We start from the raw sequence: 26952 nt of genomic DNA, 5'->3' as shown, positions 1-26952 counted from the left end.
ATTGTAATGCACAATAAAAAACATCTCATTTTGGAACCAAACTCTTCATATACACATAGTGAGAGAAATAATATCAATCCTGCGCAGTTTTAAAAATAATCTTAAAGGAAAAGTACATCTCAAAATTAAATTGTTATTTTTAACTCACCCACATGATGTTCAACATGTTTTAAGACCTCCCGGCATCTTTGGAACACAAATAAAGATATTTTAGGTGACATTCGAGAGATTTCCAGGCCTCCTCATAGACACCATAGTTATAGTTGTTGTCAAGGTCCAGAAAAGTAAGTCATCGTTAAATTGGTCCATCCGCTCATAGTGGCTCAATTGAATTTGTTTGACGCAACGACAATACTCTATGTGCCAAAAACAAACCAAAATAACGACTTTAATCAATATATTCTCCTCTGGCTTGTCGGTAAATGGTGCACGTTCACGAGAGCACAATTTTTTACTCATGTGGGTAACACAATTTTGATTTTTAACTTTTGCAAAGAAAGTACAATGTCTTGATTTCTTTTTTTTGCTGTCTCTCTTCTTCTTCAAGATATCTTGAAAACACACACTTTTATGACAAGAGCTCTACCTTAAATCAATTTAAACCAGCCTTTGAAAAGCTTTTCATTATGCTATTGTGTGCTTTTGAAAAAGAATGAAAGTCAAATCGGAATTGTAACATCTGTCAGAATGGGCTCTTCATCCTGAACAGCTTTCGTGACACACACAAAGGTATTGATTGATTCAAGTTAATTTTAGGGTTTTTAAATTAATCTTTAAAATGTATCTTGCAATTTTGAGAGGGATAAAGAGACAGACAAGACATGAAAAAAGCTATGGCCTTCCAGGCAAACAAACACATTAAAGACACTGGAGGATAGAGGCAGCCAAGCTCAGTTAAAATCAACCGGATGATTCATTTAACAGCTTCTATTGTCTCCTTAAGCGCTATATGTTTTGCTCAATATAAGGACGAATAATTACATTAATGTGTTGTCATTAACTTAACACAACTGTGTGTTGAAAGTAATACATAATATGTTAAACAAATATCACAAAATAATGTTTTCAAATTACCACATCCATTTTAAGAGTGTAGTGAATCCAACATCCTGTGGAAAGATATATTTCGTGATATCAGATTTTGTTATCCTGCATTACAAGCAAATAAGTACAAAAGTCTCAAATGTCTTGGTGGTTGTACACATTATCTTATTTAAATGATGTGGTGGGTGAATGCTCCGAGTTTGGGAGGAATTACCGAGCTCGGGGCTGTCTCCCCGGGACAGCATGCCAAATACGCATACTATCCATCCCACCTTATTATCTGCAATGTGAACTCATGAATTTTCCTGTGGTGTTGTTTGTTAAGAGCGAAAGCATGTTGCACAGAAGCATGTTTGTTGGCTCTCACATTTTGAAAATCTTATAAGATTTGTGTGGCACAGCCTTAAAGGGATCCTATTTTGCCTATTTTTCAAAGTCTTTGTTCTGCTTATGATGTGCTTATGATTGTTTAAATCAGTGTTCACGTTTCAGTTTTCAAAAAAATGCTTTTATATATTACATATTTCATCTGTGTTGTACACTGTCATCTCAATTCTCAGAAACAAGACTGTTGAGTTCCTGGTTCTATGAAGTCTGACTGGTCAAGCTGTGCCAGTCTTTTGTGATCGGTCTACCGCTTAGAGTGTGTGTTGAGATGTCCCGCCCATTACCCTATGCGTGTTCCAGGGGGCAGGGTTTATGTCAAATTTGGCTGTCATTGTGTAACTACTGCAATAAGTAGCTTGTTCACTGTAGTCTTTAAAAAGTGTTTTCTGTTAGTGATTTTCTTTGAGCGTTGTGACTTGGCAGATTTCAGTATAGCTCAAACAGGAGCTATACTACTCACTAACTCAAACCAGACAAAGTGCAGTCCCTGGACCTCCAGCTTTGGGGGTTTGGCACAAGGTTAACCACCCTGTCCTAAAAAATATTTCTTGGTTACGGGAACAGCAACGAAGTCAATACCCAAAAGTAGGTGCGATAAGCCTCTAAAGTCACCACAAGGAACTTGTATGAATGGCAGTGGTGAAAGCCAACCTGTGGAAGCCACTGACAGGATGATAGATCATAGAGGTAATAAGCACTAAAACCGAAACAAGAATAGGTTTTTGGAATGTCCGTACAATGTATCAAACACGCAAACTGGCACAGGTAACAACAGAGATGCGTCGATACAGACTTCACATTTTGGGCATCAGTGAAAGCAGATGGACAGGATCAGGCAAATGATAACTTAAAATGGAGAGACAGTCTTGTATTCAGGAAGAGAGGATAACCAACATGAAGAGGGAGTTGCCATCATCTTAAGAAAAGTATAGAAAAAAGCCTGATTGAATAGAAGCCTGTCAATAGTAGATTGATTAAAATCAGAATGAAGGGAAAACAGGTAAATATGACTATCATTCAATGTTACAGCCCAACCAATAACAGCAACGATGAGGCAAAATACATTTTCTATGAACAGTTAGAGGCAGAAGTCAAGACAATCCAAAGGCATGACCTAATGATCATCATTGGTGATTTAAATGCAAACGTTGAAGATGATAACAGCAATAACGATCGTACAATGGGAATACATGGACACTTTGGGTCCTTGCATTGGTAAAACGAGGTTAAACAATGCAAATTAGCAGCCAATGTCCAGTCCGGTGCTTCCGGTGTCCCTGCCGGTCCAGCCGGCCTTCCAGTTGGCCTTCCAGCCAGCCTTTCTGCCGGCGACTCAGCCGGCCTTCCAGCCAGTAACTTAGCCGGCCTTCCAGCCGGTGAATCTGCCGGTGATTTAGCCGGCCTTCCAGCCGGTGAATCTGCCGGTGATTCAGCCGACCTTCCAGCCGGTGACACACATACAATGAACCAGCACGGGACAGAAAACACAAAGGCATTATAAAGGGGATAAATCAAGAGGTAACAGGTGCAGGGCATGAATTAATAACTAGCACTAATGAGGGAACAAGAGGGCAGGAACAATGACGAGACCTGGAGAGAGTATGGCAAGCCGAAAGGGCCAAAAAGCCTCCCTCCACATGAAACAAGAGGTTCTGCTATGTCTCTGCCACAAGATCAAGAAAAGCAAGACAAGATGGGGCAGAACCATGACAGTGATGTGCTTTATATTGGGGGGGAAATGATTGCACTGCGCTATCAATAATTTTCTTCTGCTGAGTAAATCCTTGTTGTCGGTCTTCATCATCATGTGTTTTACTAACATTTCCATGTAACGTACTGTATGTTGTCTGCTGAGGTATGTCAGATGAGCATAGTCGTAATTTGCGAGTGGGATAGGTGGGACTTACATGTACATGTCCCCACCACATTTTAGAAAAAAATGCTTGCGGAAGGTTTGTGTTTTTTACAGGCCACTAACGTCTAAAACTCGTGGAAAATGTAGGATGCGCCGCTTTCTCTACTTGCCAAAGCGCTCACCCTCCGTTGCTCGCACTCACTGTGAACACACAAGTTTTCTTTTCTTCAGGCGTGTCTATATACTACTCTATCTTGAATTCCCTGGCCGCACATCTGCATAAAAAAAAACTTGAGTGCGAAATGATGCGAATAGAAGTAGACCTGTTTGTGGTTTACTGCTTGTACCACTAGAACAGTGTGCTCGGATGTTGTTTAAAACACATGAATTAAATCTTTTCCGGATTATATAGATAATACAACTGCTTTTATCCGTGTATTGTGAATTATAGTCATCATCACATTTTATCTGTTGCAATGAAAGACAAGGATTTGCTTAGTTCGATTGACAGCATGATGCAGTTGTTTCCCTCAGCACTGGTGGGCCACTGCACTGAGCAGACCGGAGGAACCGGAACACGAGGGGGTGTGTGGTGCGTTTCTCTTGAGAGAAAATGTCCAGGGTCACTTTTTAGTCCTGCCCTCACACATAGACAGTACACAGTAGCATCTGCTGCTTCCACGTGTAGTGTAAATGCTCTAACCTGTTCTAACAATATGTTTCCTTTTCTATCATTTCTGTTAGAGAAAAAGCAGGCGCTGATATCGCGCTGGTTACACATGCAGTGAACAACAGATCTATCCTCTTCTCCATTGCTCATCTAACATATCTCTGAACATGACGTACAAGGAACTAGCCAATCAGAGAGCTTGTTACATCTCTCTCACCATAGCTAATTTGCATTGTTTAACCTCGTTTTACCAATGCAAGGACCCAAAGTGTCAGGGAAACGCTAAATGGAGAGGCTAAAAGGAAAAGCTAAATGACTAAGCTAATCGAATAGCAAATCGGAAAAGGAAAGGCAGCGTGGAAATGGAAATGGTAAAAGAAATCGCCTTTTAAATGACTGATTAATGTAGTTTAATTTGTGAATCCAATTATTTATTCATCTTTTTAAATCGCATTTTCAAATACATTTTGAAATTCCACTATTTATTTAGGAATTCATTAATGCACTTTAAAGGTACAGTGCGGGATGTTTTGTATGATCTATTAACAGAAATGCAATATAACATACAAAACTGTGTCTTTAGATGTGTATAAAAACCTTACGTAATGAAAAGTTATGTTTTTATTACCTTAGAATAAACCAGTTGTATCTACATAGGGAGCGGACCTATCTACATCGAATTTGTTATGTTGCGCAGCCATGTTTTGTACAGTAAGCTCTAACGGACAAACAGCTCTACAGAGCGCGTTTCGTATATGTTGGTCTTCGTGTGTGTTTTTAGACGCAGCTTGCATCATCACTGAGTTGAAGACGCACAAAGTAGTAAGTCGTAGTACGGAGAGGAGGAGGAGGAGGAGTAGTCGTCGTCTAGCTGAAGCAATTGATTGTTCTGTCTTAGAAGTTTTGATAAAATGGAGCACCATGCGTATTGTGCACAAGCGCCAACAGAGCGTGAATCTCCGTCATCAAAGAAGCGCAAACGTGATGCTGCCAGACGAATTAGAGACAAACGGCGGCAGAAATCCAGGATAAACATCGGTGTATCTATTACCAGATGGAAGGCACTGTTGAAAGACAAATGTTTTCAAGGCGACGCCGAAGTTGCCTGTTTTCTGCTAGACTGGTAAGATAATTCAACATTTTCAATGTTTCCACTTTTTCAATGTTTACCAAACAACTGTTTTGTTGAAACGGTAACGTTAGCATTTTATACAAATGGCCATATAACCTCCGAATAATAATGTTTTTCCGTCCCTGCGGTACGTACTCCGGTTGTTCCTGACTTTACAAAGGGGGAGACAAACGTCTACTAATTTACACCTAACTGCCTATGTCGCTGTCAGATCAAATGCTTTGAACAGCGTTGCTATTTATGATTAGCTAACTTTAGTTACTTTACTACTCTCAGCGTGTACTAGATAGCACGCAAGAAATATATCTAATTATAGAATTGTAACAGTAACTTTCGCAATAGAATACATGTTAAATGATTAATTACATTAATATATTGCCTTACCTGCTTGTATCACTACTATCCGCTGTCTCAGTAGACAACATCCTTTTTTACTGTTGCGGCCTCCGTCGTAATTCGAAAGGGAGGGGTGGGCAAATGACTCAGAGATTCATTGCAAAACTATAATACAAAGCTAGTGGCCGCTGATTTTCAAGAACTGCCCCTTTAAAACGATGTCATTATTGAGTGTTTTATGTTGTTTTTTTATTCTCTTTTTAATTGAAATGAATGAAGTATTTATTGATTGATTAATATTTCATTTATTAATTATTTTTATAATCACGCTTTTTATTGCCCATTGAAATGTTAAATAATTAATGACTTTATCAATTTGGCTATTTATATTTGTATAAATAAATTAAGTTGTAAACAAATGTATTAATGCCTATTTTTATTGTAGAATTACTTATTAAACTATGAAATGCTTTATTACTTTACACATGACTCGTCCAGTCCTCCAAAGCGACTTACAAAGAGTTCAGACAGCAATAAGCGATATCTCATACAGGAGCATTAATACAATAGGTGCCAATACAAAGTTACTGGTTTGAACAAAAGCTAGACTACTACCTGTTGAGAGAAAGGGAGAGGGTTAGTGTAAGAGGGTTAGAGAGGTTTTTTTTTTCATTTGTCTGTCAAGTATTCACAGAAAATATGGGTTTTAAGAAGTTTTTTGAATGTTGTGAGAGATGTGGTTGACCGGACCGAGTTAGGAAGAATGTTCCACCAGAAAGGAGTTGTGAATGAGAATGAGGGCGAAAGCGATTTACTGCCCGTATGGGAAGGCAATACAAGATGCCGCTGGTTTGCTGAACGCAGGGATCTTGATGGGGTGTAGGAGTGTAGGAGGGTGTGAAAGTATGCCGGTGCAGATCCAGTGATAGTCCTGTAGGCAAGCATTAGTGACTTGAATCTGATATGGGATTCAACCGGTAGCCAGTGGAGGGAGATGAAAAGGGGTGTCACATGAGCCCTTTTGAGCTGTTGGAAGACGAGGCGTGCTGCTGCGTTCTGAACCAGCTGGAGCGGCAGGAAGACCAGCAAGGAGAGCATTGCAGTAGTCCAACCTTGATATTACCAGGGCCTAGACAAAAAGTTGTGCCGCATGTTCAGTGAGATAGTGTCTAACCTCTCTAATGTTGAATAAGGCGTGTCGGCATGACAGCGTTGTCTTTGCAATGTGATAATTGAAGGACAGCTGTTCATCAAATATGACTCCGAGGTTCCTTACTGTTTTGGAAGGAGTGATTGTGGTATTGCCAAGTTGGATGGTGAGATCGTGTTGCACCGTGGGGTGTGCCGGAAACCTGAGTAGTTTTGTCTTGGCAGGGTTCAGCTGGAGGTGATGCTCTTTCATCCAAGCTGAAATGCCTTATAGGCAGGCTGTAATGCGAGCCGCTAAAGTGGTATTGTCTGGGTGAAACGAGATGTAGATCTGGGTGTCGTCAGCATAACAGTGCTACGAGAAGCCATGTGCCCGTATGATGGGTCCCAAGGATGTTGTGTAGATGGAAAAAAGCAGCGGTCCAAGCACCGATCCCTGAGGGACCCCAGTGATCATTTGGTGAGCAGTGGAAAGCGAACCCCTCCATGACACCCTGGAGGATCTGCCGGTGAGGTAGGTTTTGAACCAGCGGAGAGGAGAGCCTGAGATTCCTAGAGGTGACAGGGTTGCTAGCAGTATCTGGTGATTGAGAGTGTCAAACGCTGCAGATAGGTGTAGCAGAATCAGGACCGAGGATTTAGATTCCGCCTTGGCTAGCCGCAGTGCTTCTGTGACCGATAGCAGTGCAGTCTCAGTGGAGTAGTTTGTTTTGAAGCCAGACTGCTTGTCATCCAGTAGTTTGTTCTGGGATAGGTAGGAAGACACCTGGTTGAAAGCTGCCCTTTCAAGTGTTTTTGCAATAAATGGGAGGAGAGAGACAGGCCTGTAACTGTCGGTAGTAGAGGGGTCCAATGTGGGTTTCTTCAGTTGGGGCGTGACCTGGTCCTGTTTGAATGTGGATGGAAAAGTGCCGGTGAGCAGGGAGGTGTTGATGATTTGTGTGAGTGTGCTGGATATGGCCTGAAGGAGATGGGAGGAGATCGGGTCAAGGGGACAGGTGGTGGGGTGGCTGGAGAGAAGTTTGGTGACTTCAGTGTCGGTTAGTGGGGTGAAAGAGGAGAGTTCAATGTTTGAAGTGAGGGTAGTGTGTACCGAGGTCTGAGGTGCTGAGAATTGTTTGCTGATAGATGATGTTTTCTCTGTGAAAAATACAGCAAAGTCCTTCGCAGTCAAAGATGAAGTGGGTGGGGGAGGAGGGGGGAAAGAAGAGAGTTAAATGTTTTGAAAAGCTGCCGAGTGTTAGGTGCATTGCTCAACTTGGTGGTATAGAAAGATGTTTTAGCTGTGGTAACACTAGCAGAGAAAGAGGAGAGTAGTGACTGGAAGTCCCTTAGGTCAGCAGGATTCTTGGTCTTGCGCCATTTCCTTTCAGCAGCCCTGAGTGTACTCCGTTGTTTACGGAGGATGTCAGACAGCCAGGGCAGGAGGGTTGGCGCGAGCTGGTCTGGAAGACAGAGGACAAAGGTTATCTAGACTGGATGTAAGGGTTGAGGATAAGGTGTCGGTGGCAGTGTCAGCATCTAGAGATGCAAAGTTGGAGGGAAGAGAGGATGTCACTTTAGCAGAGAGGGTGCTAGGGGAGAGAGAGCGAAGGTTCCGTCTAAAATAAATGGGTGGTGGTGTTGGTGTAGTGCATGTAGTAAGGAGCATGTTGAAAGTGATGAAGAAGTGGTCAGAAATGTGAAGATGTGTGACATTAATGTTATCTGTGGAGAAGTTATGGGTGTAGATGAGATCAAGCTGGTTTCCTGATCTGTGAGTAGAGGCTGTGACAAGGCATATGAGATCGAACGAGGCGGTGAGGGTGTGGAAGTCAGAAGCATAGGGTTTCTCCAGGTGGATGTTGAAGTCCCCAAAGACTACAAGAGGGCAGCCATCCTCCGGGAATGATGAAAGCAGCACATCTAACTCTTCAATGAAGTTGTGAAGAGGACCTGGGGGGCGGTAAACTACAACAACACTGAGCTGAGTGGGAAAAGTGATGTTAACAGCATGGTATTCAAATGAATAGATGTTGCATAGGGAAGATAGTGTGGAATATTTCCAATTATTGTTGATAAGCAAACCTGTGCCTCCTCCTCTTCCAGTTTGGTGGGGAGAGTGAGAGGAGTAGTTTGTGGACAGAGCAGCGGGTGCAGCTGAGTCTTCAGGACGAATCCATGTCTCAGTAAGACCTAGAATGTGAATGTGAGACTGGCTGGCAAACTCATGGATGAAGTCAGGCAAACGCATGGATGAAGTCAGTCTTGTTCACAGCTGACTGGCAGTTCCAGAGACCCACAGAGAGAGACAGAGGTGTAGAAGGGGAGGTGTGAATGGGACGCGATGAAATGGGAGCGCATCATGCCTTGCGTCTTGAGTGAGAACACTGTCTGCGGTGGAGAACAGGAATCAACTGGAAACACATGATGTAATTAAATAAACAATTAAATAAAAACAAAGGTATGTTAAATATACTGATGTGCCTTGCCGGTGTCTTTGCTCGGTGGAGTCGAGCAGGTAGAGTAGCAGGTCTTTACTCTCGTCGGTCTTCACACGAGGAGGGCTGCACACGAGGGCTGACGCTTACCACGCCAGCGCAGAGGCACTGCTTAAGTATGTAATAAAACAAGGAAAACTTCTTGGTTACGGATGTAACCTCGGTTCCCTGATGGAGGGAACGAGACGTTGTGTCGAACCGACAGAATGAGTTTGTCTTCAGAACCTATCATCTTCTGAGTATTTAGAAAAGGCCAATGAAAATTGGCGAATGAAATTTGCATGCAGGGCTCCTCCCCGGATGTCCGGGTATAAGAGGGAAGCCGGCGTGCTCATTCATTCACCTTTGGTCTGAGGAGCCTAAAGCATCCTCCCCCGACCGCTGGGGTGGGCGGCCAGTGTTGTGGCATGAGGGACACAACGTCTCGTTCCCTCCATCAGGGAACTGAGGTTACATCCGTAACCAAGACGTTCCCTTTCTGTCGGTCTCTCGATGTTGTGTCGAACCGACAGAATGGGGTTCCTATGGAAAACGCCACAGCACTGAGCCGCGTCACAATCTCTGCGGAGCGACGTTGACTGGCCTGGGCGAGTCAGACGAACACGCTAACGCGAAATTATGACCTTCCAGTGAGAGGAAGGGGGACCCAGAGCTTTCCACAAAAAGTTGGGAAGCCCCCTAACGCCGGCCGTCATGGGCGGAGGCCTAATTCTCTAAAATGGCGAGAAGCCGCCCGGCACCGTATGGGCCACTGGGTAAGCATTATTCCCGCTGGGGGAAAAACGCTGCAGAGGCCACTACCTACCGTAGGGAGGAATTAGTGGAGACACCACATGGTCTCACCAACAGGGGAGAACTCATGGGAGGAATGTGCGGACTGCAGGAGTTAACCGCAAGGTGGGAGTCCACCTGGGGAGGTCATGGGTTGCCAAGGTGGGAACCATACATGAGGATACATCAGACGGAACAGCCCACGGAGGGGGTGTTACCACGTCTGGAGCACTAGGTCCGGTTAGAGCTCTGTGGGAGATAACTCAACTGTTCCCCGGCCTAAGGGGGCAGGGCTGCTCTGCCCAGACTGTCCCCTGGAAGGGTGCTTAGTGATCGATGGAATGCCTGTTCTTTACCCGAGGGGAAAGAAGTGAGGCCGGCTCGCCACTGCTCCCCCCGGAGGGGGAAGGGCTTCCGCAGGCGTATGCCCTACCGGCTGCCAGTCCCACACCTTGCCAGGATGCGGGCTGACACCGGTTCCGCGTGTAGGTATTAGAACCTCACGGAGTTGTTAGGCATAGCCCAACCCGCAGCTCCGCAGATGTCTGCCAGAGAGGCGCCCTGAGCCAGCCACGAGGAGTGAGCCTCTCCCCCAACGGGCAGGGGCGAAGAGATCGGTATGCCCTAACGAGGGCATCCACGATCCAGTGCGCCAACCTCTGTTTGGATTCCTTGCCGGGGGAGGTCCCCCGGGGAGAAGATCAGCTCTGCTGTTTTTCCTGCCTGGTGACTGCGCAGCTCAATGCACTGTCTGACTGAGAGTGCTGAGGGCTGGTGTTTATACTCGAAATTGCGCTTCACCATGATGCAACGTCGAGTTTGCCGTTCACCGTCGTGCAGAGGGTGGGGGCGGCTGTGATTACCCCCAGAGAGAGGAAACTCTCCTTAGAGAATAAGTGGGTGCTAGCCCCCCGTTGGGGGCCAGCAGATGGAGAGACGGGGCAGGATCCGTCCCTATCCGACTACCCAGCGATGTGGCTGGGGTCGGGCCCAATGGTAGCCTCGATCCTCCTGAGGTCTTCCCATGAGGGCCGCTTCGCCGCGGCCTGATGGGGCGATGGTCTCCTCTTCGCTGTCGCCTCCAGGGGGGGCCGCCTGAGTGGGGGGGGCGCCAGAGCTGGAGGGCGTCGAAGAGGACCAGGGCTGCCGGGAAGCAGACATTGCACGGGACTCGACGGCCGAGGCGGCCGAGTCGCGGCACGGAGGACTGCTTCTTTACTGTCGAGAATCCTCCGGGGAGGCCTCACTCGACAGTAACACCAACCAGCCCCCCCCCTTGTGAGACGGGTGCGTCGAGAAAGCGGAGCATCTCAGCGTTACTCATCTGCGCAAGGATCGGCCAGAGGAGTTTCTCATGGACCACAAGTGTGGACATCGTCCGACCCAGGGCCCGCGTGGTCACCTTGGTCGCCCGTAGAGCGAGGTCGGTGGCGGCGCGGAGTTCCTGCATACGCGCTGGGTCGGTCTTACCCTCATGGAGCTCTCTCAACGCCCTGGCCTGGAAGGAGCCATAGCGTGGAGAGAGGAGGCAGCTTGGTCCGCCACAATGTAAGCTCTCGACACCAGAGATGCCGAGACACCACATGCCTTGGACGGGAGTCTAGGTCGCCCCCCCCACAGGTGGCCGCCGCCTACGGGCACGAGCACCGCGGCGGCAACTCCACCTGGGGGACAACAACGTATCCTCCAGCTGTCTCAACCTCGAGGGAAGAGAGGGTGACTGAACTTTGTTTGACGTAAAACGTGCCGGAAAGGGGCGTTCCAGGTCTTACCAAGTTCCTCATGCACTTCCGGTAAACACGGCACTGGGGGCGGGCGCGGCTCAGAGCCGCGCTCAAACCCGAGGCGCCATGTAACCAGCCGCGAGCACTGGGAAAGGCAGTGCGGGCACTGCAACCCAATGCTCACGGCGGCCCGGGAAAGCATGGCTGACATCTCGGCGTCCGTTTCTTCCTGGGCTCGACCCCCCGAGGGAGGGAGCCCGTGGAATCATCGGAGTCGGATGGCAGTACGTCACCCCCCGATGCTGCAAGAGACCTCTCATCATCACGCATCGTGTCTGAATACGTGATTGAGGAATAAGACGGCGGACCGTCTCCTGGGGAACGGTCAGACGAGCGAGATGAGGTGTGAACGGTCCGTGAGCCAGTGGCTGGCGGATTATCGCTCACAATCCTCATATCACCCTAGCTGCTTGCCGTAGCGGAAGGCAGGGCCGTAGTCCTGCCGCCACGGAACGGGGAGCAAACGAGGTGGTGGCTGAGTCCCGTAGGAGCACAGCCATCCGTGACGCAACGTCTGAATCGTCACCACCCGCAGTGCGGGCAGGACGTATCCACAACATCTGCCCCAGCGTACTGGAAGCAGGCATTGTGTCCGTCCCCGTCCTCGGTGAGTGTCCTGATTGAGGAATAAGACGGAGGACCGTCTCCTGGGGAACGGTCAGACGAGCGAGACGAGGTGTGAACGGTCCGTGAGCCCGTGGCTGGCGGATTATCGCTCACAGTAATCCTCATATCACCCTCGCTGCTTACCGTAGCGGACGGCAGGGCCGTAGTCCTGCCGCCACGGGACGGGGAGCAAACGAGGTGGTGGCTGAGTCCTGCCGGAACACAGCCACCTGTGACGCAACGTCTGAATCGTCACCGCCCGCAGTGCGGGCAGGACGTATTCACTACGTCTGCCCCAGCAGACTGGAAGCAGGCATTGTGTCCGTCCCCCTCCTCGATGAGTGTGTTGCACCCATGAGAACAGCGGGACAAGCCACGCTGGAGAAATTTGCTCTTTTAGAAAAGGAAATTATTGCTCGAACACCTCCGGAACTGCCGAGATGCCCAGGGGAGAGTCACTGCAGGAAGGGACCGTCCGCTGTCCACGTCGTAGATTCCAGCAGAAAGAATGACCACCAGATCGTAGAGAAGCTCATCAGATGCGTAGGCTCTTAAGAACAAAAGGTGAATGAATGAGCACGCCGGCTTCCCTCTTATACCCGGACATCTGGGGAGGTCCCGGCATGCAAATTTCATTCGCCAATTTTCATTGGCCTTTTCTAAATACTCAGAAGATGATAGGTTGTCAAGACAAACCCATTCTGTCGGTTCGACACAACGTCGAGAGACCGACAGAAAGGGAACGATGGTTCGTGCTGACCACTGTGCTTATGCTGAGAAACTCGCACAGGAAGCGGAAAATTCTGCAGCCCAAGGTGAACAAGGCCAGCTGTACAGAATTACTAAACATGTCTGTGGAAAATACCATTCCACAAATAACCCACCAATTAAAGACAAGAAAGGCAAAATTCTTACGACAGAAGCAGAACAAAATGCACGTTGGGCTGAACATTTAAAAAAAAGTACTAAATAGAGAATCAACAAAAGTAGATGCAGATATCTCAGAAAAAAGAGACAGACCTCGACATCAACATTGAACCACCCACAAAAAGTGAAATTATAAGAACCATCAAGTCACTAAAAATTAATACATCTCCAAGAGAAGACAACTTGAATGCAGAATTACTCAAGACAGATCCAGAAACAACAGCCGAAATCCTGGAACCACTTTTTAGAGCAGTTTGGACTGGAAATTGTGTACCAGATGATTGGACATAAAGGCTGATCGTCAAGATTCCAAAAAAAAGCACACTCAATGGGCCTCATTCATGAAACGTGAGCAGAACAATTTTTTGTGTAAATCGTTTGTAAAGTCGTTTTGACGTTAATTTTAGGATTCATGAAAATGTTCGTATTTTAAAAACATTAGTTGGTACGAAATAAATGTACACCTGCTCCATACCACGTGTAAATAGTGTAAATAGTAAAACGTCCAGAGTTCGTCACTGTCCTTTTTAACACAGCCGTCCAACAGTGGAGAAGAGACAGGACAAACACTACATTGACCAACCATCATACACAACAATGGATAAGTTAATATTAACGGTTACTGCATTTTCATATTAAGTAATATTATTTAAAATAAGATACTAGTAACAAGTAGGCTAACTGCTGTGGGTTTTCTAAATCACCCAACCAACCAACGCATCTCTGAAATAACGCGCAGTGCCTTCAAAGCGTTCTCAGGCGCCACCAGCTGGTCATTTTCAAAAGAGCACCAGGTATTATTATTTTAGCTTGCTAAAACGCTTTGGTGGAAACCGTCTTGGTTACGGATGTAACCTCAGTTCCCTGATGGAGGACGAGAAGAGGCGCCACTTGTAGGCGTACAGTCGCCTAGTGGCTGGTGCCCTAGCCTGAGAAATGGTCTCTACCACCGCCGGGGGTAGACCGCTCAGGATCTCCTCGTCCCGTCCAGGGGCCAGACATGGAGGTTCCAGAGGTCTGGCCTGGGATGCCATAACGTGCCCTTCCCCTGGGAAAGCAGGTCCTTCGTCAGGGGAATCGGCCAGGGGGAGCTGTCATCAAGAGCATTAGCTCTGGGAACCAAGTCCGGTTGGGCCAGTGTGGTGCAATGAGTGACACTTGCTGCTCCTCTTCCCTGACCTTGCACAGGGTCTGTGCAATGAGGCTCACTAGGGGGAAGGCGTACTTCCGCTTGTCCCGCGGCCAGCTGTGCGCTAGGGCATCCGTGCTGAGGGCTCCCTCGGTCAGGGAGTACCAAAGCGGGCAATGGATGGTTTAGAGGGATGCGAACAGGTCCACCTGAGCCTGCCCGAACTGCACCCAAATGAGCTGGACTGCGCGGGGGTGGAGTCGCCACTCTCCGCGAGGCGTCAACTGACGAGAGAGCGCATCGGCTGTCTGGTTCAGGTCGCCTGGGATATACGTGGCACGCAGGGAGCGGGTCAACTGCTGACTCCACAGGAGGAGGCGTGGGGCGAGTCGTGTTAACTGCAGTGAGCGAACGCCACCCTGGCGGTTGATATACTCTACTGCGGTAATGCTGTCCAACCGGACCAGCACGTGCTTGCCCTGCACGAGAGGCTGCCGCCGCTTCAGTGCGAGTAGCACGGACCACAACTCTAGGCAATTGATATGCCATCGCAGGCGGGGACCCGTCCATAGCTCTGACACTGTGTGCCCGTTGCACACTGCACCCCAGCCCTGCAGGGAGGCGTCCGTCGTTACCACGACATGCCTCATAACCTGCCCCAGGGGAACCCCTGTTCAAAGGAAGGTCATATAAGACCAAGGGGTTAGGGCGCGCCGGCAGAGAGGCGTAACCACCATCCGCCTGCTGCCGGTGTGCCACGCTCTCCAGGGAACTCGACTCTGTAGCCAGTGTTGGAGCAGTCTCATGTGCATCAACCCAAGGGGTATCACCACCGCCGAGGATGCCATGTGTCCCAGGAGCCTCTGAAATTGTTTCAGGGGAACCGCTGACTGCTTGAAATGTTCCAGGCAGTTCAACACTGACTGGGCGCGTTCTGAAGTCAGACGCGCTGTCATGGTGACAGAGTTGAGTTCCATACCAAGATAGAGGATTCTCTGCACAGGGGAGAGCTTGCTCTTCTCTCGGTTGACCTGTAGTCCCAGTCGATCTAGGTGCCGGAGCACCAGGTCCCTTTGTGTACACAACAGATCTCGCAAGTGTGCCAAGATAAGCCAGTCGTCGAGATAGTTCAGTACCCGCACACATCTCTCCCTGAGGGGAGAGAGGGCGGCTTCCACGATCTTTGTAAAGACTCGTGGGGACAGGGACAGACCGAAAGGGAGGACACTGCACTGGTATGCCTGACCCTCAAAAGCGAACCGTAGGAACGGGCGATGACGAGGGAGAATTGAGACATGAAAGTAAGCGTCCTTCAGGTCGATTGCCATGAACCAATCCTGACATATGTCAGGATGCGCTTCTGCGAGAGCATCCTGAACGGCAGTTTGTGCAGGTGCCTGTTCAGGGTACGCAGATCTAGGATGGGGCGCACCCCCCCCCCCGCCCTTTTTGGGGAGGATGAAGTACGGGCTGTAAAACCCGTTGGACATCTCGGCTAGGGGGACGGGCTCGATCGCTCCCTTCGCCAGAAGGGTGGCGACCTCAGCCCGTAGTACGGGAGCATCCTGACCTCTGACCGAGGTAGAGAGGATGCCCCGAAACTTGGGCGGGTTTCTGGCGAATTGGATCGCATAGCCGAGACGGATCGTTTCCCTCAGCCACCGTGACGGTATGGGAAGCTCAAGCCAAGCTCCCAGGGACCGCGACAGGGTGACTAAGGGTACAATCTGCTTCATCGCCCCTCCGGGCGGTGGTTCGATGACTGGCTCTGCTGGTTTGCCTGCCTGGCGATGCAGCTCCACACACCGTCGATTTGAGAGTGCTAAGGGCTGCAATGTACATTCAATGTTGCGCCTCGCCAAGACGCAACGTCGAGTTGCCGAACACCGTCTGACAGAGGGTGAGAGCGGCTGTGAGAAACACCCAGGGAGATTGGAAACTCTTTTTGTGAGAAAGTGGGCGCTAGGCCCCCAAAGGGGCCTAGCTGGTGTTGGGACGGGGCAGGAACCGTTCCAGATCCACCGACCAGCAATGGCATGGCTGGGGTCGGGCCCGATGGTGTCAACCTCCCTGGGGTCTTCCCATCAGGGTCGCTTCTTCCTAGAAGGTTGCTGACGGGGTGGCGGTCTCTTCGACGTCCTCTTCCGGGGTGCCGCCTGGGTCGGGAGCGCCGGAGCTGGTGTCGAAGAGGGCCGGTGCTGCTGGCGAGCAGGTGCCGCACAGGATCTCGTAGGGCTGTGGGCGGCCGAGTCACTGCGGGGAAGGATGTGGCTGATCGCCTCCGTCTGCTTCTTCACTGCCGAGAACTGCTGAGTGAAGTCCTCGACAGTGTCACCAAACAGCCCACCCTGCGCAACGTGCAAGTCAAGAAAGCGGACTTTCTCAGCATCGCTCATATGCGCAAGGTTAAGCCAGAGATGCCTCTCCTGGACCACCAGAGTGGACATCGCCCGACCCAGGGCCCGCGTGGTCACCTTGGTCACCCGTAGGGTGAGGTCGGTGGCGGTGCGGAGTTCCTGCGTTAACCCTGGGTCGGTCTTACCCTCGTGGATCTCTTTCAACGCCTTGGCCTGGTGGACCTGCAGGATGGCCATGGCGTGGAGAGAGGAGGCAGCTTGGCCCGCAGCAGCGTAGGCCTTCGACACCAATGATGCCGAAGTCCTACATGCTTTGGATGGGAGTTTTGGTCGACCTCTCCAGGTGGACGCCGCTGCGGGCACAGATGCTCCGCGACTGCACGTTCCACCTGGGGCACGTCGACGTAACCCCTAGCTGCCCCACCATCGAGGGAAGAAAGAGCGCCGGAACTGGTTTGACGTGTACGAGCCGAAAAAGGGGCATTCCACGTCTTCGTCAGTTCCTCATGCACCTCCGGGAAGAATGGAACCGGGGTTGGGTGCGGTTTGGAGTCACACTCAGAACCCAAGAACCATGATGTATCCAGCTGCGAGCGCTGAGGGAGAGGCACCAGAGTGCACTCTAATCCAATGCTCACGGCGGCTCTGGAAAGCATGGCCGACATCTCGAAATCCGCCTCTTCCTGAGCTCGACCCCCCTTGGGAGGGAGCTGCAAGGAATCGTCGGGATCAGATGCCAGCAAATCGCTCTCCAATGCTGCGATAGACATCTCATCTTCTTCACGCATCGTGTCCGAATGCGTGAATGAGGATGCAGACGGTGTGGTACCGTCTGCTAGGGAATGGTGAGGCGAGCGAGACGGGGTGCGAGCGGTCTGCGAGCACTTGGCTAACGGATTTACGCTCGCAGTGGCCCCCATATCACCCTCGCCGCTCGCCTTGGCGGACGGTATGGCATTAGCCATTCTCGTCACGGCCCGGGAATGCATGCGAGGTGGTGGCTGGTTCTCGGGAGAAGACAGCCACCCGTGACCGCAATGTATCAATGACCATCTGCCCGCAGTGCGGACAAGATGAGTCAACAAAGGCTGCCTCAGCGTGCCGGAGACCCAAACACTTGAGGCAGACATCGTCTCCGTCCCCGTCCTCGATGAGGACACCGCACCCACGAGAACAGCGGGACATGCCACGCTGGAGAAATTAGCTCTTTTAGAATGCAGACGGTGTGACACCGTCTGCTGCTCGAACACCTCTGGAACCGCCGAGACGCCCAGGGGAAGTCGCCGCAGGAAGGGACCGTCCGCTGCACCACGTCATAGAACCGGCAGACTGTAGTTGCTAAGTAGTAGCAAGAGTTGAACTTCATCAGCGAAGGCTCCGAAGAACAAAAGGTGAATGAATGAGGCACGCCATCTCGCTTTTATACCTGGATATCCGGGGCGGAGTCCGGCATGCAAATTTCATTCGGCAATTTTCATTGGCCTTTTCTAAGTAGTCGGAAGCGATTGGTTCTCAAGGACGAACCCCATATGTTGGTTCGACACAACGTCGAGAGACCGACAGAAATGGACAGTTTAATTGATGAATTTATTGGTGAGCATGTAGCCTATTAGTCTCTTATGCATTTATGCAATATATTGTAGCCAAACCAGAGAATGAATTCCAGAGGATTCCAGCATTCCTAGATACGCAATTTGCGTATCTGTAATTCATAGGCGGGGATTATGCTAATTGTGAATGAGCGTGCATGCGCGCCCTGTTTGCGAGTGATTGGAATTCATTAACACACACACATTTTACTATCAAATCTGACATTTATGAAGAATTTGTGAATCCGGAGGAGAGTTTACGCGCAAATTACTCGGAATTTAAACATAATATTTTCAAATGTTTCATGAATGAGGCCCAATGACTGCATTAACTGGAAAGGTATTACCCTTCTTTCAATTCCAAGCAAAATCCTTGCCATGGTGATCATAAGCAGGCTGTCTAAAGCTGTTTATAAAACACTTAAAAAGGAACAAGCAGTACGGAACAAATTCCGTTTCACGTAACATCATTGAACAGAGTGCAGAATGGCAACGGCAACTGTATGTAAACTTCATAGATTTTGAGAAAGCTTTCGACAGCATTCATAGAGACAGCATGTGATGCATAATGAGGGCATAAGGAATACCAAATCGTATGGTGCAGCTGATCAAGAGCTTTTACAACAATTACAGCTGCTGTGTGGGAGGAAGTGACGTCAGGTTTGAAGTAAAGACTGCAGTATGTCAAGGCTGAGTGATGTCTGCTTTACTATACAATCTGGTTCTTGGCTGGGTGATGAGACATACAACAGAAGCAAGGCAAACTGACATCAGATGGACGATCTTTTCCACCCTTGAAGATTTAGACTTTGCCAATGACTTATTATTACTTTCTCACACCCATCAGCATATGCAGGACAAGACAGATCAGCCAGAAGAAATCAGAAATTATGACCCTGAACATTACAGCACGAACTCCCGTTAAAGCCAATAACCACAATCTTCTCTTCACAGAATCTTTGTGGAAGTAACAAAGTCATCCAAAACAGACTCAACAAAGCAAACAATGTTATCGTCAACATAAACAACATTTGGAAATCTTCACAAATACAGTGTTAAAACCAAACTGAAACTCTACAACAGCTGTGTTCTCCCAGTGCTTCTCTATGGAGCAGAGTGCTGGTGAATGATACAACAAGACTTGGCCAAGCTGTCCACCTTTCATACTAGGAACCTACGAAGAATACTTAGAATCTTCTGGCCAAACAAGATCTCCAATGAAGACCTGTTGTCCGACGATGATCATGAAGAGACGTTGGCGATGGATAGGTCATGTGATAAGAAGCGAGGATGGATCCATCATAAAGACAGCCCTTCATTGGACACCAGAGGGAAAGAGGAAGAGAGGACGGCCAAAGATAACCTGGTGCCTTACAGTAGAACAAGCACTGGAAAATAGCAACCATACGTGGGGTCCACGACAGACAAAAGTGGAGACTTCGTTGCTGCCCTATGCGCCTTGGCCATCACGGGCAGTAAGTTAGTAGGTAACTAAATTTAAAGTGAAATTCCATTATACTGTGCGTCTTGTTTATTTATTTATTTACAACAGGGACAATGCATATTAATAAACATTACTGTAAATATGCCAGAGTTAGCCAAAAGGCTATTTTTCACCTGCAGTCCCTATACAGATGGTAAAAGTCAGCCTAAAAGAGAGTAAAATGACATTAATTACAGTTGTTTGTGATTCATGGCTGGTCATTTCACAAACTGGATCACCATCCAACTGGCCATGGTAGTCAAATCGGTTCGAGTTGAATTAGAAATGTCTCCATTTTAAAAAAGAAAAAAAACATCTTAAACTCCATGAGCAGTGCCACCGAGAGAGTCTTTGCCCCTAAGTCAAGTATCTCAACGAACACACTTCAAACTTGGTGAATTCTTGAGCCCCTTCTAACGGCAATCTTGGCAGCATAACACATATGAACAAGCGCAATACGCTTGAGAAAGCCTCTCCTAAACACCCAGCACCTCTGATACAAGCAAATCCTCCCTAAGCCACTAAACTGTATTTAAGCACTGACCATGAGCAGAAGGCAGCATTAGAATCTATCAGAGCCATCGCCATATGATTTGTGGTGACAGGGGAGCTATGGAGAGGGGTGCATGTGGGGGTGTCAACCCTCGATCGGTCTTCTTAAACCTCACAGGAAAATGGAAGCCACTCGGATTATGAGCTGCTGTAATTGTAAGAGGTGGCAAAGTCCAAGAGCAGTGATTGCACTGGATTAAGACAAGGACAGGGAGAGAAGGAGAGGGAGAGTTCAGGCCTTCCTTACCAAACACAATGTCTTGAATAAAAGTCAGATTGGATATCTACCAAACCACTGCACCAGTGAACACATCTACACACTACAGGCATTAGTCAATGAGCACGTCCATCTTAAAAACAAAGGCAAAATGCATGTTTTGTTGATTTAAAAAAAACTTTCGACTCAATATGGCATGATGGACTCTATTACAAAATTCTTCAATCAGGCTCAAATTCTTCAAAATATACAACATCATTAAATCCATGTACACTGAAAACAAATGCAGTTAAAATTAGTGACGAAAGAACAGATTTTTCATTCAGGGGCGTGGATTGAAACTTGAGTCCAAATCTGTTTAATCTATGTATTAATGAGATAGCAGTGTTACTGGAACAATCTGCAACAGCCGGTCTCACGTTAAACAACTCCTATGTCTGGCAGTGAATGCACAGAAAGAGAAAGCTGGATGAGCGTTCTACGCCATTAAAGGCAAATTTACACAAACATATATTCCAGTTACAGTCTGGTGTAAAATCTTTGACAGTGTTATTATGCCTAGCTCTATATGGTTGCGAGGTTTGGGGTCCACAGTGTCTGACAGATTAATGCAAATGGGATAAACACCACATAGAATCCTTGCATGCTGAATTCTGTAGAAATATCTGAAGAGTTCAGAGAAGAACACCAACTAATGCATGCAGGCCCAAATTACCCCCTAACAATACGTATCTAAAAACATTCCCTTAAATTCTGGACACAATTTAAGTCAAGTTCCTCTAACACACTACAATATGAAATACTTAAAACCCAAGAGCTGAGACCTAAAACCAGTCCCATCTGCCAACTGGCTCTGAAACTTCAGACCAGCACTACTGAACAAACCCAAATCAGAATAAACCAAATCACCAATGAAAGTAAAAAGTCATATAGACCATTGGGGGAAAAACAAAGTCAACTAAAATGTGAACAGAAAATACAATCTGGCAAATTATCTCCACACTGTTCGAGATGTAAAATAGAGACGGATCCTGACCACGTACAGACTCAGTGATCACAGTCTGGCCATAGAGAAAGGCAGACAAGGCAAACATGGCGTCCAAAGGAAGAACAAATCTGTGCCCACTGTAACACTGGTGAGGTTGAGACGGAGACACGCTTTATTCTTCATTGTGATAAATTTAAAGATGTGAGAGTAAAGATGTGAGAGAGAAAAACTATGACAAAATGTCAAAGCTTATGCCAGAGTTTCTTAGCTCTTCAGAAACAGAGCAAATTCATGTTACTAGAAGAGAAGAGACACATACAGTATCAGCTGCTGCTAAATTCATCTATCAGCTGCACACCCTCAGAAACAAACTGATCTCTTTGAACCAACGCACATATACACTGTTTCACTTTCATTCCATTCCCATGTTTGCCTAAAATGTAAATTTTATATACTGTATATTTAAATTGTTTATATTTCAGTCCGTTTGTTTATTTAAATATAATTTATTGTATATGTCATTCTATTTTTTATCTTTTACTTAGCACCTTATTTTAATTTCACTTTAATGTTTGTAGTTATTGTATGTCTTTTGTTAGATGTTCAATGCTTGGCAATATTATAAGAACACGCCATCATGCCAATGAAGTACCTTGAAATTGAGAGAGAGAGATTACAGACACTGGCACATCTCATATATGATGTTGTGTTTTTTTATGTAAAATAACATTTGGACTAAGACAACAGTCTATTTCATTTGGCTTGTTTGAGAGTTCTCATGCCACCTTCAGTATTACCTGTAATTACCAACAGCAGTGATTGCAGAAATAAACCACAACAATAAGACCAAAAAAAGCGAAAGTTTGATGTGCCAGAGCTAATTTCTCTTCTACATGTGCTGCAGCTCCTTTGTCGGAGAGGAGATGACCCCATGTCTGCTGCTTGTATCAGCGGAGCAGCATTGTGCTCTGGGTGAGATTTCGCTTCTCAAAGCATCTCCCAGCTCCAGCTTTCCCCACAAACACCCTGACTGCCATCTCGCCTTTTCTCTCGCACAGACAGTAATCTTTTCCTCTTCTCCGAGCTCGCATTGTCAGATCACAGCTAATGTTTGCCTCCTATTCAGTATATATACACACATATATGTATTTTTGCGTCTGGAAGAATCCATTGTTCCCAAATCATTGTAATATCTATTTAGAGTGGCAACAGCAGTGGCTGCTGATGCTCAGTATTCACAGAGCATAAACCAGCCTTAAGACTTAGAAAAGCTGAAAGAGCTTATCCCTATATTCTTAAACTCTCTGCTTTTATGCGGGTCTTAGGCATTAAGGGTAGGATTGTGAATAGCAATTGTTTGACTTCTGCACAAAGACAGGGAGTGTGTATACGTGGGTGGGGGAATTTTATTCCATGGCAAAATCCTCTCCCGTTCTTTCTTTCTTTCTTTTCTCGTTCCCTCTGTCTTCATGATTGTAAATATTAACCACGTTCTTAACTCGTAACGGTGTATGAGTCAAAGTAATGTGCTTTTAAGGATACATTATGTGACAGATTTTCCACTGTATACAAAACTGCTCAGAAATAAGAAAAGGCTATTTTATGGAGCCTGAAAACAAATTTGTTGTGGTTGAGAGGAGAAGAGAAACAAAGTGATTTGGGAGCTAGAAAAATACAGATATAACTTTGAGTTATCTAACTGTTACCAAACAATAAAGAAAAGCTTTCAATAGAGTTGGGATGATCTTTATTTTTACTTTTTTTAATACATATGTACATACATTTCCCAGTGTCCTATTTCTTTGTGCTTTTTTGCTATGTCTCAAATCCATGCTTGGTATTTCTTAAGTCTCTAATCCAAATGCATTTCAAAGGACTTTTTCAAAGCACAATGCAATGCACCATAGAGTTTGCTTGCAAAAGTCCCTGAGTTCAACTTCACAGCACAGCGTGTGAAAGATGACACCAGCTCTCTGAAGGGCCTGCTGTTTTCTGTTTATAACCAGCCTGTAGCAGAGAATATAATGTCATTTGTGTAAGTAAAAGCTCTTATATTTACAGTATAGAGGAAAGCGTGTTATTGTATCATGACCCAGCAGTGTTTGGTCTGTCACAGACAGCAGTTCCGCCACATACAACACAGTCTCACTGGAATTTGTGACATTGTCACGAACTGTAATCTATTAATATGTGTTCATGGACACAAATTTCCCCCTTTTTCATGTCAGTCAACACAACTTTTTTTCGTGTCACCTAGTACGACTTTCAATCTAACGTATTTTAATTCTCGAGATCTTTCATATATATACACAGTATATATATATATATATATATATATATATATATATACCTGTATGTATATATCAACGCAATCTGATGGGAATTTACCTATTTTACAAGGTGGCTCATTCGTGTTAATTCCTATTTCTTATGATCTCATTCGTATGTTTTGTTATGATTTGACTTTGCACCTATGACGCTGGGTTTAGAGGCGGGGTTAGGTTAGCCATTTATCCTTGCTTCGCCATCTCTAGTAACTCAAAATTTGCCTTTGCGGCTGTGATTTTAGGATTTGAGATGGGGTAAGGTGTTGGTTAGCCTCCTCCTAAAATATGTACAACTTCTATTGATATCAGATTATAAATATATAAATGTACATACACACGCAGGCTATGTATTAAAAGTCATGCTGAGTGACATGATAAAAGGTTGTGCTGACTGACACCAAAAAATCGGGAAATTCGTTCAACAAGAATCAATAGATTCCAAATTTCGTGCCTATGCCACAAACTGGGTTGGTACATACATACCATTTGCCAAGGACAGGTTTATTCAGGAGGGAACAAGAAGTCCTTTATATCAAACTAATGACACAGGGTGGCTAACACACATAGACAATAATGGTTTTGGATAAGAGAGTACAAAAACTGTGATAAATCGCAAGTGATTTGTTGTGGACAAATGGTTGTTGAAAGCAGCTGGACTCTGGTCTCTGCTTATACCTGTAAACATGAAACAAATTGCTCTTGACAGTGAGGAGGGAAAACAATTGCATTTGCAATTCTGTGAGCTGTCATTCTGCAGGGTCCATTAACTGATAGAGCAGGACTGAGGTTGGCTAGAAAATGAGTGTATGGTTAATGGGAAGGAGCAGTGGTGGATGTTTTAATCAGCTGTGGCTCTTCAACAAGAAAGAAAATGGGAGTGAACAGCTTCTCATCAGCATAGTAGCACAGGCATCCATCTTAAAAGCCGCTGGCTGTGTGTGACAATCATTCTCTTCTTCTAGTCTCTGTCATGAACGTAACACTTCCACATTTTCTGTCCAAAGTTCTGTCATGAAACTCTAGATAGCGCAATCCGATAAGTCTAAGGCCGTTTCTCAATATGTGCTCTTCAGCGGTGTTGTGTCCTCTTGTTCTCGCTCTACGTAATCAGTAACCGCCAAAGTCCGGTTCCAATAGAACACAAGAACAGATAATGCATGAAAGTACCCGGATGAGTTCTTAATATCAAGGATGCATTGAATGCAGACTTGCTTGTCCCGAACCTGCTTGAAGTCATTGCAGCACGTCCATCTGAGTTCGTTCTTCCAAGGCTGCCTCGTAAGACTGGTCTCCGGGAGAATACAAGTCCGTTCTTTGCGGTCTTGGATTTGATAAATGGCGTAACTCTACCTGACACAATGACTTTCATAGGCGCAGCTGATTGGTTTGTATGTAGCCAATATCCTTGCTCCTTAACATTCAAATACCTGGCTAGTGATTGCCGTAGTAATGCAGCTTGCTTCAGAAATCCTCCACCCTCCCCAGCTCCACTTGTATAGATCTGCCTCGAGGTATCAGGTATCCTAAGGGGGTATTTTATATATGTTATATGTGAAGCAGCAGTATTCTTACATGCTCACAGCAGCATGTCGTGGATGTATTGGCAGTAGCAAGTCGTGGTACTTGCTCTGCCGCAGCGGCAGTGTAGCAAATCTATTCCGCCAAGATCAAACACATTAATATTGTCATATACTGTACATTACCATGTCAACTCTCTGAGAGTTGTCATGACAGAACTAAATGCCATAAGCTGTTGCTATTGGACAGTCTGATAATGACGTATACATTGGTTATGACCCTACAATAAGTGCTAGGCGCTTGAGACATTTTGGGTTTGGAAATCTTAAAGTGAGAAAAAACTAAACAGTAAATTGTAAATTTCAAATTGTAAAACTAATTAAATAATTTCACATTGTTTTATTAAGTTAAAAAATACAAATATAAGTCATTTCACTAGTGGTGTCAGATTTTTGGAGACCAATGCATTTGCTATTTTCATATTATTTTAACATCACATGTTTTTTAAGGACATATGCAATTGCTTACACTCACACACAATAGAAAAAAATCAAGGTTTTACTATTGCACCAAAGAATAGTAGTATCTGAGAAATGGAATCTTTGCAATTTTTTGGAGTTGGGGTCATCCAGGTCATTTTAAAACATACGCCTTTGTTTCTGGACTACAAGATATTTGCTGAGGCAGTTCATATGCAAAACTTTGCAAGATATTGTCAAACGCTCTCATTTGTCCTTGCCACATTTGTCATTAATCTTTGGCCCTGCTTGCTCAGAGACAGGCCTGATTTGTATGGGGGTATCCCAAGGGAAGCCCAATACATTCTCAAATAATATAATGGCATTATGGCCAGCTGCAGTAAAATGTGTCATATAAATTATACATTACTATAGAACCGAACACCCCACAGATTGATATGACAGCTCTCAATGGTGAAATTTAGTCTATGCTATTAAAATTAGCCCCTCCCCAAACACACAAAGTGCTTTATATATACATGCAGTATAGCAGCTTTCAGTAATACTAAAGTGGGTTTTTCATTAGAGGCTGTATGATGGTTAACAATGAAGGACTAAGAACCTTCCTTACCACAACAAGCTAAGAAAGACATAAGACCAGCTTAGACTGTATTATGTTACATTTGCCTTGTCCACCATTTCTCTTTAGACACCAAACCCTGAGTCTGACCCCTTCTGTATGACTAATTTGAACATGTTTCTTAAAGAAGCAAGGAGGGAACAGGATGAAAAGCTGCCTAATTGTTTATAAATTATTTAATACAACATGTGAATCATTTTCTTAGTCTGTGGTCTACAGATTCAAATTTTGTGGATTTTTCTTCTACCCTTACATTCAATTTTAAAAATGTAAACAATACTAATAATTACATTTTTAATCTTTATTGTGTTAAAATGACTGTCCTTGAATTTCATTCTAACCAAGCTGTATTTTGAAAATATTTTTTAAATGTGTGTATTTACTGCAAATACCCTTCTGATAATTACGATTACATTTTTCAATATCAAGAAAATAACTTTTAAATTCTTAAGATGTTTAAATTGTGTTTTTATGCTGCTGGACATTTATGCTGATGGACATTGTTAGTATGCAAATAAAATAAACTGCACAAATAAGCAGTATTATTATACAT

General features: G+C 45.9%; 1 protein-coding gene across 1 annotated transcript in view; it reads right to left on the bottom strand.

The window, feature by feature from the left end:
- Positions 1-26952, bottom strand: part of LOC130556371 (uncharacterized) — an 86703-nt gene that overhangs the window by 9433 nt on the left and 50318 nt on the right. The window contains exon 2 of the mRNA XM_057337303.1: positions 149-186. The gene's annotated coding sequence lies outside the window, so the exon portion shown is untranslated. The remainder of the gene's footprint in view (positions 1-148; positions 187-26952) is intronic.

This window comes from Triplophysa rosa, linkage group LG7 (genome assembly GCF_024868665.1).
Source record: "Triplophysa rosa linkage group LG7, Trosa_1v2, whole genome shotgun sequence".
Taxonomy (NCBI): Eukaryota; Metazoa; Chordata; class Actinopteri; order Cypriniformes; family Nemacheilidae; genus Triplophysa; species Triplophysa rosa.
This window is presented reverse-complemented; position numbering and strand designations above follow the sequence as displayed.